Source organism: Juglans regia, chromosome 3, assembly GCF_001411555.2.
Source record: "Juglans regia cultivar Chandler chromosome 3, Walnut 2.0, whole genome shotgun sequence".
Lineage (NCBI taxonomy): Eukaryota > Viridiplantae > Streptophyta > Magnoliopsida > Fagales > Juglandaceae > Juglans > Juglans regia.
In genome coordinates, this window is record NC_049903.1 from 2,908,900 (window position 1) to 2,920,777 (window position 11,878).

An 11,878-nucleotide genomic window follows, 5' to 3' on the forward strand; every position below is an offset into this window, starting at 1 on the left:
TTGATGTTGATACAGGTTGGTGGAATGTATAAGTGTTGAGAGCTCTCTTTAATCCAAGGATTATGAATCAGATTTTGAAGCTGAATGTGTCTTTAAATGCAAAAGATGCTTTGTTTTGGGTTCCAGAAAAAAGTGGTATTTATTCTGTTAAAAGTGCATATAAGCTGTTTTTATAATTAGATGGGCAGAATGTGGGGGAGAGTTTGAGGGAGAGATCAGTTAAATCTTTCTATAAGTGTCTTTGGCAATTAAAGATTCCAAAGAAATTGAAGATTGTTGCTTGGAAAGCATGCCTAGATGATCTACCAACTTATCAGAATTTGAAAAAGAAAAAGGTTGTGTTGATGATACTTGTGTGTCTTGCAGTAGGGCCAATGACGATCCTGCTCATGCTTTATTTTATTGTTCTGATGTGGCTAATTCTTGATTACAATACTTACCAATGATGGAAAATATGGAATCTAGGTTGTGTTTTTGGGAGTTGGCAGTTATTGCAAGGGAGAGGGGATCCGAGGAAGCTTTAGCTAATTTTATCTCTATTATTTGGGGATTATGGTACCGTATAGAAGGAATCAGCTTATTTATGAGAATATTTCTCATGATACTAAATATGTGATCTTTATGCTTTGCCTTTGCAACTCGAGTATAAACAAATGCAGGTTTTTTATGCATGTAGTAAGGATATTAAGAAAGTGGTCTATTGGGCCCCTCTTCCAGGTGATTATTTAAAGATGAATGCAGATGGAGCAATTTTCTTTGATCAACAGAAAGCTGGTATTGGCGTTACACTCATAAATGCTCAAGGGAATGTGGTTGTGGCATGCAGGAAAGGAAAGGGAAGTTGTTTCTTCAGAATTCATTGAAGCTACAGCTCTATTAAGAGGATTGCAACTGTGTGCTCAATGGAGGAGGCACTACAAAAAAATAAGTATTTGTGACGAATTATTTATGACGATAATGACTATTTGTAATGAAAACAGACTATTTTTCGCAAGAAATAACTGGTAAAAAATAAGATGTTTTCTTGTAGTGGGATGCCAAAATTGCTATTGGAAACTGATTGCTTGGTTCTTGTTAATGCATTGAATGATGGCTCTTTTTATTTCACCAATTTTGCTTTTTTAATTCAAGATATTAGAAGAATGACATCTAGTTTCCAAGATGTCATGTTAACAAGTTGGGCAATTCGACTGCTCATCTTTTGGTTGGCAAGGCATGCTTGGGGGGTTAATAATATTGAAATGTGGTGGGATGGGCGTCCTTTTGTATCTCAAGCAGTTTGGCTTGATAAGAGCTATATTTTGTAAGGACATTTATTTTGAATGAATGGAAATCTGTTTATCAAAAAAAAAACTTGTAATTGAAATGTTATATATAATCATGTCTTGGAATTTTTTAATTTTTCTCTTTTAACACGGCCGGAGAATTGAGCGTTCTAGCTGCACACACACACATATATATAGCTAAACCCTAATATATATTGCCCCAGTTAGTTATGCGATGGGAATATTATAAACCTGATTAGCCAATAATTTCTATAGTAAATCTAGTACTTGCCATTTGAATTAGCGGTCTCGAGATACTACTTTAGGGATAATATAATTACATGCTATTAACAATCAAAATATTTATATAATATATATTGGTACCAATTAAGTTGATGTTGCCATGCATATATACCAGCTATATATTGGTACCATTAAAAGAGATTTTCGCACTAATCAATAGTAATGTACCACGTAAGCACTCTAGGAAAATACATGTTGAACCACCCGATCCACCTATTTTACTCTGAATCTCTCTCTCTCCCCACCCCCCATCATTTGCACGCAAGCTTCTCATTTCTATAAAAACCCTCTTTCTCTCCACCCGATTATACCCATTGACCAATATCCATTCTTCTGTAAATGGATCGATCAAAGAAACTCGAAACACTAATCATTCTCTTTATTTATTTACTAGAACTACTGTGGCCCACACCAAGCATCCCCATATGGTAGTTAGTTCTGAAACAACTGAAGAACAGACAGACAGAACTGCAGCAAATACTAACAATGCAAATAATAATAATAATAATAATAATAAAACAAAAAAACAAAAAAAAAACACCATCTTGACAACAACTCAATTCGCTTACAGGATTTGGTCGTCTTTTCCTTGAGAATCTTCTTCTTGTTTTTATTATTCACTTTGTTCCTTTCATTTTCATTTATAAACGTGTGTTCTCAAAGTGAACATACACAGTGATGGGTGTAAGCAGAAAGTGAAGAAACTCCTTCAGAGAATTGAGGGTGCTGTTTTGCTTTCATCTTCTCAGTTTTTTATTACATGTACTTGTCTTCCTCTTAATGTTTACTCAGTGTGTATTGCATTGCTTTCTCAATGCACATATATTTTCCTTCTGTGTACAGTTCTAGTTTGGTTGCCCAGAAATGAATGAAATTTAATATCATTTTGTGGGCCCTTTTTAAAAACAAACAACACGAAATAAACTGTGCCATCAGTTCTAAAATTTAATTTTGTGCTTTATAGTCTCTTCTTTCTTTCCCCTGTTGTTATAGGCGTGTACCAAGTAAACATAGATGCAGTGCAGCAGAGAGTCACAGTTTCAGGTAGCGTAGATGTTGCGTCATTGATAAAAAAAAAAAAAAACTAGTAAAAGCTTGTAAACATGCCAAACTATGGTTTCAGAAAACCAACCAAAACCAAAAACAGAAAAACGCCTGCATCAAAGATGATAATAACGACAAAGTCAAAAATCAAAAGTTGATAAAGGGTCTTGAAGACTTGAAAAATCAGCAGAAATTTCCTGCTTTCAGCTCTTCTGAAGGAGATGATGACTATTCTGATGACGAGGAAGGGGATGATGGAGAGGATGAGCTACGCTTTATTAGGGAGAAAGCTAACATGCAGATGATGGGGTGGGGGAGGGAGAAAGATTGGGAGGAAAAGAGTGGTATCGGGTGGATGCGGGTTCAACATGTGTTTTCCTGGAGTGCCTACATGGCACATTACCATTGGTTGGTGTGAAAACATCTTTTAAATCCATCTGGCCCAAAGCTTTTCTCATACTTAAATTATCCTGATTCGCGATTCTGCAACGCTAGCCCTACCTTATTAATTAATTGTTATTTGGGATATATATATATATATATAGTTTTGTAGCTAGAAAAAAATAATAATATTGCATGCTAGCTAGTATTTACTTGATAAATTCTAAATGACACGCAAACGCGGGTCTAACTTGATTATTAGAATGAGATGGTGATCACGATTAATTGATCGGTTCGATTAATCGTAATTTGTTTACTAAACCCAGTACTATTCTAGCTACGTACGTGCCTATAAAGGGAAAATAAAATCAAATTCTAAACCAATTAATTAATTAGCTACTAAATCGAGACCTTGTTTGGATGATGCCAGTCGTAACTGGCGCAGAGATATTGTTTGACGGAGATTAAATATTATTGGATAATCAACTCTTGAGTTAATTAATAGGACCATGATCTGTTCATTGAATCAAGTAATTGCTACGTTTGAAACATGAAAGCAGCTAATTTCATCTTAATTGAGTTCAAATTTAAGTCTAACCCAACATCCAAACACACTACTTTCAAATCATTAAATATTATTCAACTCAATACCTCTTTACACGTGAGACCCACAACCTTTTTCAACTCAACACATTTTTACACGCGAGACTCACAATATTTTTTCAACTTTCTATAAATACATCTAACCTCAGCTTAACATCCAAATACATCTAAACTCATATTAGGTGGACCCTATAAAACTCACTTCACAATTTCAACTCATTATTATTTATGAAAAACTTAACTTTCTCAATTTAACTCAACATTCAAATCGCAACCTAACTCTCGCTAGATTCACAATTATTAATTAGGCGCTTGCTGTAAGTTGAATTACATGGCATGCATGGATAACGTAAGGTTATAAATTAATATATATATGTAATATATATTATCTCTCTATTATATATATATATATATATATATCTCTCTCTCATGGATGTGAAACGTTTCGGACTTAATTTGTCGACTTTTATGTTGCTTAGGGTAGACAATGACACCACGTTAACATTGACAATCCATGAAAAACAAATTGCATTATTCACGAATAACTTTGCATGTAATAATCATCATGCATTATGACTGATCATCATGTCAACTTGACGTGCGCGTGCAATACACTTCAACATATATAATAATAACACGATCATTAATATATATATATATATATATATATATATATATATAATCACAGCAAGCAATAGTACAGCTATTAGTGATTATAATATACATTGTTTTGGAGAAAATGATAGGTCTAAAAAACTAAAAAAAAAAAAAAAAAACTTAAAAGAGTGAACGACGATCATGATGATCAAATGGTATATACAATATGATAATGATATATGTCGTGTTATAAGTTCTTTTATGTAAAATAAATGTGACATGATATCACATGATCAAGTCGGAAATTTATAATTTTGTTTTTATATATAATTCTCTTTATAGATATAGTTTTTCTCTTGGTTTTGAACTTCTTCTAATTATTATACTAGTTTATTATAATTTTTTGAAATCACGATAGATAAGGTATATTAATGTTTTCAAACCAAGAGATGTCTGACGAAAATTAAGGAAAAAAAAAAAAAAGAATAATGGACATCTAACCTAGCTAACATCTATTCGGCTTTAAAAAAGTACAATTCGTGTAAAAGCTTTTGGACTTTTCGTAGCTCATGATGTAGAATTTCTACGCGTAAAATGATATTTTAGATTGTTGCCTGGCCAGCTTATATATTGATGAGATGATAATGATCTCGATAGGTGAGACGAAGCCAGAAGCCATTCGCAGTGGTCCATGCAGAGTGTTGAATGAACATCAAATATATATAATTACAAGCTGATGCTTATCATCAGCTCATGCATGCAATATCTTAATTAGGGCTGAAAATCAAAGGTATCGGTGCGGTTTTGGTCCAAAATCGAAACCACATCGGCAAGGAGAAAATGAGATATTATCGACCAAAACCGACTGATAGAGATCGAAAGAGAACTGGCTGGAATCTAGCTGTAGATACCGATCGGTTCAACAGTTTGGAGAATCGATTTTTCATCACCAAACATAAAAAATGGATAAGCTCGATTTTTCCATCACCGATTCACCAAACACCAACAAATCCACAAAACAAAGTTACAAAACCATTAACTCAACACAATAAACTACTTGAAGTCCCAGATTTCTCCATGGATGGCGAGATGAGTGACAGAGGAGAGGGAAAGGGAGGGAGGAGAGGTTAAACACCTAACGGAGGACAGCTACGCTTTGTGAAAGAGAGGGCGAGATGGATGTCGTCGATTGTTGGAGGGAAAGGCTACAACGTGTGAGAGCAGAGAGACTCGCAGCGGCAACGACTGTGCGTGAGAGAGAGTTTGAGAACCCTAAAGTCAAATGAAGCGAGGGTGAAGAAGAATGAGAAGGGAGGGGAGAAGGGACGCGAGGGTCTTAAACCTTAAAATCAAACGACGTCGTTAGGTGTATTAAACCAAACATATTCATTTTATTTAAATTTATTTTGTAAACAGTAGGTGTAGAAAGACGTTGTTTCAGTCACTTAAGTTAAAGTGATTGAAACATCGCCGTTTGACATAAGAGATATATATACATATATATAATATATATTATCGGCCGGTTCGGCAGTTTGAGTTTGCTTCAAACTTGGACCGAACTAGCTGGCATCGGTTTCATTAAATTTATACTACCGGCCAACCAATTCTTTACCGATTTCTACAGGTTTTGGACTGCGGCAACTGGTCCACGTCGGCGACTGTCGGTCCCGTCAGTTTCTGTACAGCCCTAATCTTAATTATCACAATCTTCTTATTCGTAGTAATTTCTAATTTTTTCGATCGGATTTTAAATTTTTAACCCTATATTTTATTATTTGTATCATTCATCCCATGCTTATTAGCAATGTGTCCCAACTGTTGAAAATAAATTGCTTTGATCTATTTAGGCTATCTTATTAATAAAAGTAATCCAAAGTCCTACCCCATGCCCCATGTTGTTGATATATGCAGCCTGATCAGCAATCCTTTCCCTCATGAATATTCAACTTGAACTAGGGTAATCAATTAAGGAGCAAGTTATATAGAAGAGATAATTGAATCCTCAATAGTCATATTAATCTCATTCCCTACTACATAATATATGGATCGATGCTAATGATCTCTCTCTCTCTCTCTCTCTCTCTCTCTCTCTCTCTCTCTCTCTCTCTCTCTCCCAATTTATTAGAATTTGAAGTCCTTTGCAAATTGTAACAACATTATTAATATTAAAAACTATATACAAATCGATCGACAATGGTATAATTATATGATGAGCAATATTACAGTCTATATAAGTACTCCGGCCAACTGCATTACAACATTAATAGATCAACTCGACTCAACCACAATATTACGAACATATAACACCTGTAGTGTTGGAATGCATGTGGAAACTAATTTTAGAATTGAAAATCGAGAAATAGAGTGTTTGCTTGATGTGCGCTCGACATGCGCTCGATAGTGAGTTCGAGTGAAACTCAACCCGAGAGTTTGTTCGAGTCTCGTGCGACAGTGAGCTCGAGCAAGACACAAACCCTAGTGTTCGCTTGACCCCCGCTCAACAGCCCACTCGAGACAATGTTGTTTGCTCCATGTGCGCTCGACACTCGAACAAAGAGGGCAAATTTTTCCAGATTAGGGTTTCCAGCTCCGTTCGCTACATATTTGTCATATTTGACTTGTTTTCTATGACTTTTCAGCCTATTTTGAGAGAGAACAATTATCAAGTCCTAGAGAGTGTGAGTTAAGATTGAGTGCTTATAATCTCATCTGTTAATAAGATTTCTGTAGCTCTGTAGACGTAGGCAATTTGTCGAACCTTGTATATTATGCGTCGGGTGCTTGATTGTGATTGCTTTCACTTTATTTGACATCGTTAGTGTATGCGTTTTGCACAACAATTCACAACATGAAGTACTTCCAGCATTTCATGAGTCTCCAGCAACAACATTAGATCGATCAATATATAACTTCAGCAGCAAGTTACATATGTCTGCAATATTTATATATATTGAAGTCGAAGTACTCTTATAATTAATTACCAACACGCTCATAATTGAATGTGCCAGCTAGGAACCACTTATTTTACAGGCCAGCCAGGATACTTGAAGAGCATTATTTTACATGGACACTTCATGATCAATTTAATTGCATCAAATATTAGACCAAAATACACAAAGCTTTCAATCCATCCAAGGAATATAATTTATCCCTTAAATGGATCAAAATGTGTGATGGGATAACACATAAGAGAGGGTGCCACTGCTCCTGCATATCCCGTCACCACTTTTATATCAACCATCTCTGCATCTTGAAGTTTCCAGTCAAAACATTGGATCAGGGATCCAATTGTTGCATGCAGCACTATTGACGCGTGAGGCTGACCGATGCATGCTCTTCTTCCACCACCAAATGGTAGGAAATTAAAATCCTGGCCCTTGTTTGCCAGCTCAAAATTATCGGCGAGATTCATTAAGAACTTCTCCGGTAAGAACTTGTCCGATTCGTGCCAGGTTTTTGGGTCCCTCATGATTGTATAGGCATTGATCAAGATCTTGGTTCCCTTCTTTACATCATATCCACCGAGCTTGCAATCTTGATTGCATTGTCTTCGAAGTAACGCTCCAGGAGGGTGTATTCTCAGGGTTTCCTTAATGACTGCTTGGAGGTAGGGGAGGTTTGGAATGTCTGATTCTTTGACTAGCCTGCTGGATCCCACAACGGATTCAATCTCAAGCCTAAGCTTCTTGAACACTTATGGATGGTTGATGAGCTCTGCCATGGCCCATTGAACAACTGCTGATGTAGTGTCAACGCCCGACAAAAATAGTTCCTGTTAGATCATGTATTCATAAAAGATTAGTTACAGCATGCAACGTCTATGCCTTCTTGGAATTGATCAGCACCACAAACTGAGAAAATAATTGCAATACACAAAATATCATTGAAAAAATTAAATCCTTATTGCTAAAGTGATTATTAATGATTGGACACTTAATTAACACGAGCAAAAGTTTTCACAAATTTGATAGATAAGTGACAAGTGATCTCTCTTAGATACCAATACAAAGGAAAATTATAATTGCAGTCGTGATCAATGCGCAAGTGACGTATAGTCACTTTGAAAAAAGTTAATAAATACGAGATCCACATAAAAAAATTAATTTTTTAATAGTAGACCCAGTACTCTTTTCCAAAGTGATTGCACGGCATTTGTGCACTCCACAACTACATGGCATTTGCGCACTCCACGACTACATGTAGCATTACTCAATATAAAAGTACTAAAAAAGCTAATTAATTAGACCGAGTATATATATATATATATATATATATATATATATAGAAACACAATTAATTTGATGATCATTACTTGATGTATTATATAATCATGATCAATCTAAAACGTTAGAATATAATGTATATCTAATAAATAAACAATTATCTATATTGTATGACTCGTGTATTATTGTTTTTATGGTAACTTTGGATAAGTACTTGTGATGAAGTGATCATCTAGAGGTATTAGAAGCTAATTCAACAAATCTAGCTCGTTGAAGCTGAGACTAACTCATCATATATATAATTGCAAAAGATCGATCGATGTGGTTTATGATATTGGACCATAATTAAGCGTACCGTTATATATGACTAATTAATATTGCTGTACGCTTAGTATTTAATAATTACTTACTAAGAAGAAAAATCTGATCTGTTCTTTCGTCAGCTTCAGCTCTGCATTTGGGTCTCTATACGTCTCCAGCAATATGTCCATCACATCTTTCTCGCCTTCTCCAGTACCATCCTTCATCTCCATTGTTTCGTAGTCCTTCATGATCTGCTCCAAAACCCTATCAAAAGCCCAAAGTGCGTCTCTAAGCTTCTTCCCATATCCAGAGATGTCAAATCTACTTAATGGGCCAAAAGCTCCGATAAAACCTAACTTGGCACCACTCTCTATTATGGCTCTAACCAAGTTCTGAATCTCCGTAGGTAGGTTATGATTTTTCGACCATTTCTTTCCCATGGCCATTCTGCAAATCATATTGTTCGCCAAGGTCGACAGCTCCGTTCTCAAATCGCTCGCTTCTCCGTTGCAAGCACTATTTATGAGCGATTTCAAGAGCTTCAACGTCTCCTGCTCTCTGATATGGATGAAACGATCGATCTGTCGGCCTGCAAACAACTTTGTCAGGCAAAGCTTCTTCATAAACCGCCAGTAGGTGCCATAAGGACAGTTTATAAAACTAAGATCTTTGTATATTAAGTTCTGTCCGCCGCCAAATCGGTACTTAGAGGCGAAATCAACATCATGGGTCTTCAATATTTCTTTAGCTAGGGACGCGTCCGAACCAACAAGGAAATTAGTGTCTCCGATCCTTATTTGCATCAGAGGGCCATATCGCTTGGCTAGAGTTTCAAAGGATTTTGGTAGTTTGGAACTCAGTAGATAAAGGTGGCCGATGAAGGGTAGAGCAGGTGGGCTTGGTGGGTGCCGAATATTGGAGCGAAAGTTGGCGAATTTTCTCACGAAAGAACTCCATACAAGAGTAGCAATTATCCAGAAAAAGAAGAGGTAGCAGTAGTTGGTGAAATCAACAGCAGTGGCCATCGATTTCTGCTTAATTTAGTAAATGGAATTAGAAACAAGTAGATCAATACTCTTTGTGGGTTTTAGCAGGCCGTGTAAACAGATGGAGCTTTTAACAGGTATGTATAATAGCTAGCTAGCTATCGTTTGAATATTTTAATTTGCGACATCATGTATGTAAGGAAAATGCTACACGCCCCGCTGGGGGCTCCCGCTGGGGCCTGTAGCATTTTTTTATATATATTTTTTAAATTTATTTTTATATAGATATTTTTAATAATTTTAAATATTTTAAAAAATAAAATAAAAATTATAATATTATTTAAAAATATTTTCTTAATTATGAAGTACAATAAAAATTAATATTTAATGATTTGTATTTTACTTTCTGGTTAAGGAAGTGTTTTTTTTTTTACTTTCTGATTAAAGAAGTGTTTTTTAATGATTTATTTTTTACTTTCTGATTAAGGAATTGTTTTTTAATGATTTTTTTTACTTTCTGATTAAGGAAGTGTTTTTTAATGATTTTTTTTTTACTTTCTGATTAAGGAAGTGTTTTTTAATGATTTTTTTTTTTACTTTCTGATTAAGGAAGTGTTTTTTAATGATATTTTAAATTTATTTTATTTTTTAAAAATATTTATAAGTGTAAAAAAAATCTATATAAAAAATAAATTAAAAAATTACACATAAAAAAGTACATGTTAAGCTCAACGGGAGCCCCCAACGGGGGCTGTAATATGACTATTTTAAATATTTTTTAAAAAAATCATAATATTATTAAAAAATATTTTCTTAATCATGAAGTAATTTTTTTATAATTTTTTATTTTATTTCGTGATTAAGAAAGTATTTTTTAATATATATTTTTTACTTTTAAATTAAAAATATATTTTCTTAATAATATTTTTATTTTATTTTATTTTTTTAAAATATTTTAAAATATTAAAAAATCTATATAAAAATTATTTAAATAAACTATATATTAAATAATACTACAGCCCCAGCGGGAGCCCCCAGCGGGGCTGTAGCACTACCCTGTATGTAATTCGTTCCTACCTGCTCCTGTCCAGCGTGGATTCTGCATAATCTACGGAGCAGCTTGCATGGATTCGGCATAATCTACGGAGCAGCTTGAAAAAAAGGACGCGCCCGCGTGTGTGTGGTTGGTCGATTCTTAGCAGTATTTTATAAATATAAGTTGTAATAATTTTAGAATAATTGTATGATCAAATATTATGTTAGAATAATATAAGTAAATGTCATTTTTTTCAACTTATTTTGTTGGAGCTTGTTCTCTTGAAACATTTATTATATATATATATATAGGTCTTGACACTCAATTAATTAGATAAGAACCCAGCATCTCATCTCAATACTCGAGACCCCTCCAAGAAATAGAAAATGGTGAGGGAGTAGGCGTCAAATTTTGGCATGATCTTTATATCATCTGGAGGGCTATGCAATATGCCGTTGTTTCATGTTTGGACCAAGGCAGGTTTGGGGGGTGAGATGAAAATTTTGTATTTTATTTGAGAGTTTAAAATATTATATTTTAATATTATTATTGTCTTGAAATTTAAAAAATGTGAATTGAAATTTAAAAAAATTGAATTATTTATTATATTTTATATGAAAATTTTAAAAAAAATGTAATGATGAGATCAAATGAGAATTTTGTATCCCCCCAAACCTGCCATAATGGGCTGATGCCCAGTCATAACGACTTCCAGAGTGTGCTCAGGCAGCTGCTGATCCTTTCCCACAATTCTACTACGTTGGGGTTCGTCATCTAGATTATACAAGACACATCATATTTTTTTTTTCTTATCAAATATGTGGTATATGGACGATTAGTAGAATAATTCAATAAGTTTAATGAAATCAAAAAAAAATTAAAAAATAAGAAAGAAGTATGATGTGTGGTGTATAGTGTGTGTGGATGATGAATAGCAAAGCTCATTTTTCATATGGATCTTGTATTTACATATTTTTTTTAAAGTAATTACGCAGTACTTGCGCACTTTACGATTGTAAATATTATTTTTCATCTTTTTTTTCTTAACCCATTCATAATCATGATACCCTTACACCTTCTTTAATATTATTTTATTATTCGAGTTTTTTTTTTTCCTTTTACAATTTGAATCTGAAT

General features: G+C 34.2%; 1 pseudogene; it reads right to left on the reverse strand.

Annotated features, from left to right (window-relative positions):
* Positions 1–7,338: 7,338 nt before the first annotated feature.
* On the reverse strand, positions 7,339–9,745 carry LOC109020250 (annotated as a pseudogene).
* Positions 9,746–11,878: the final 2,133 nt, after the last annotated feature.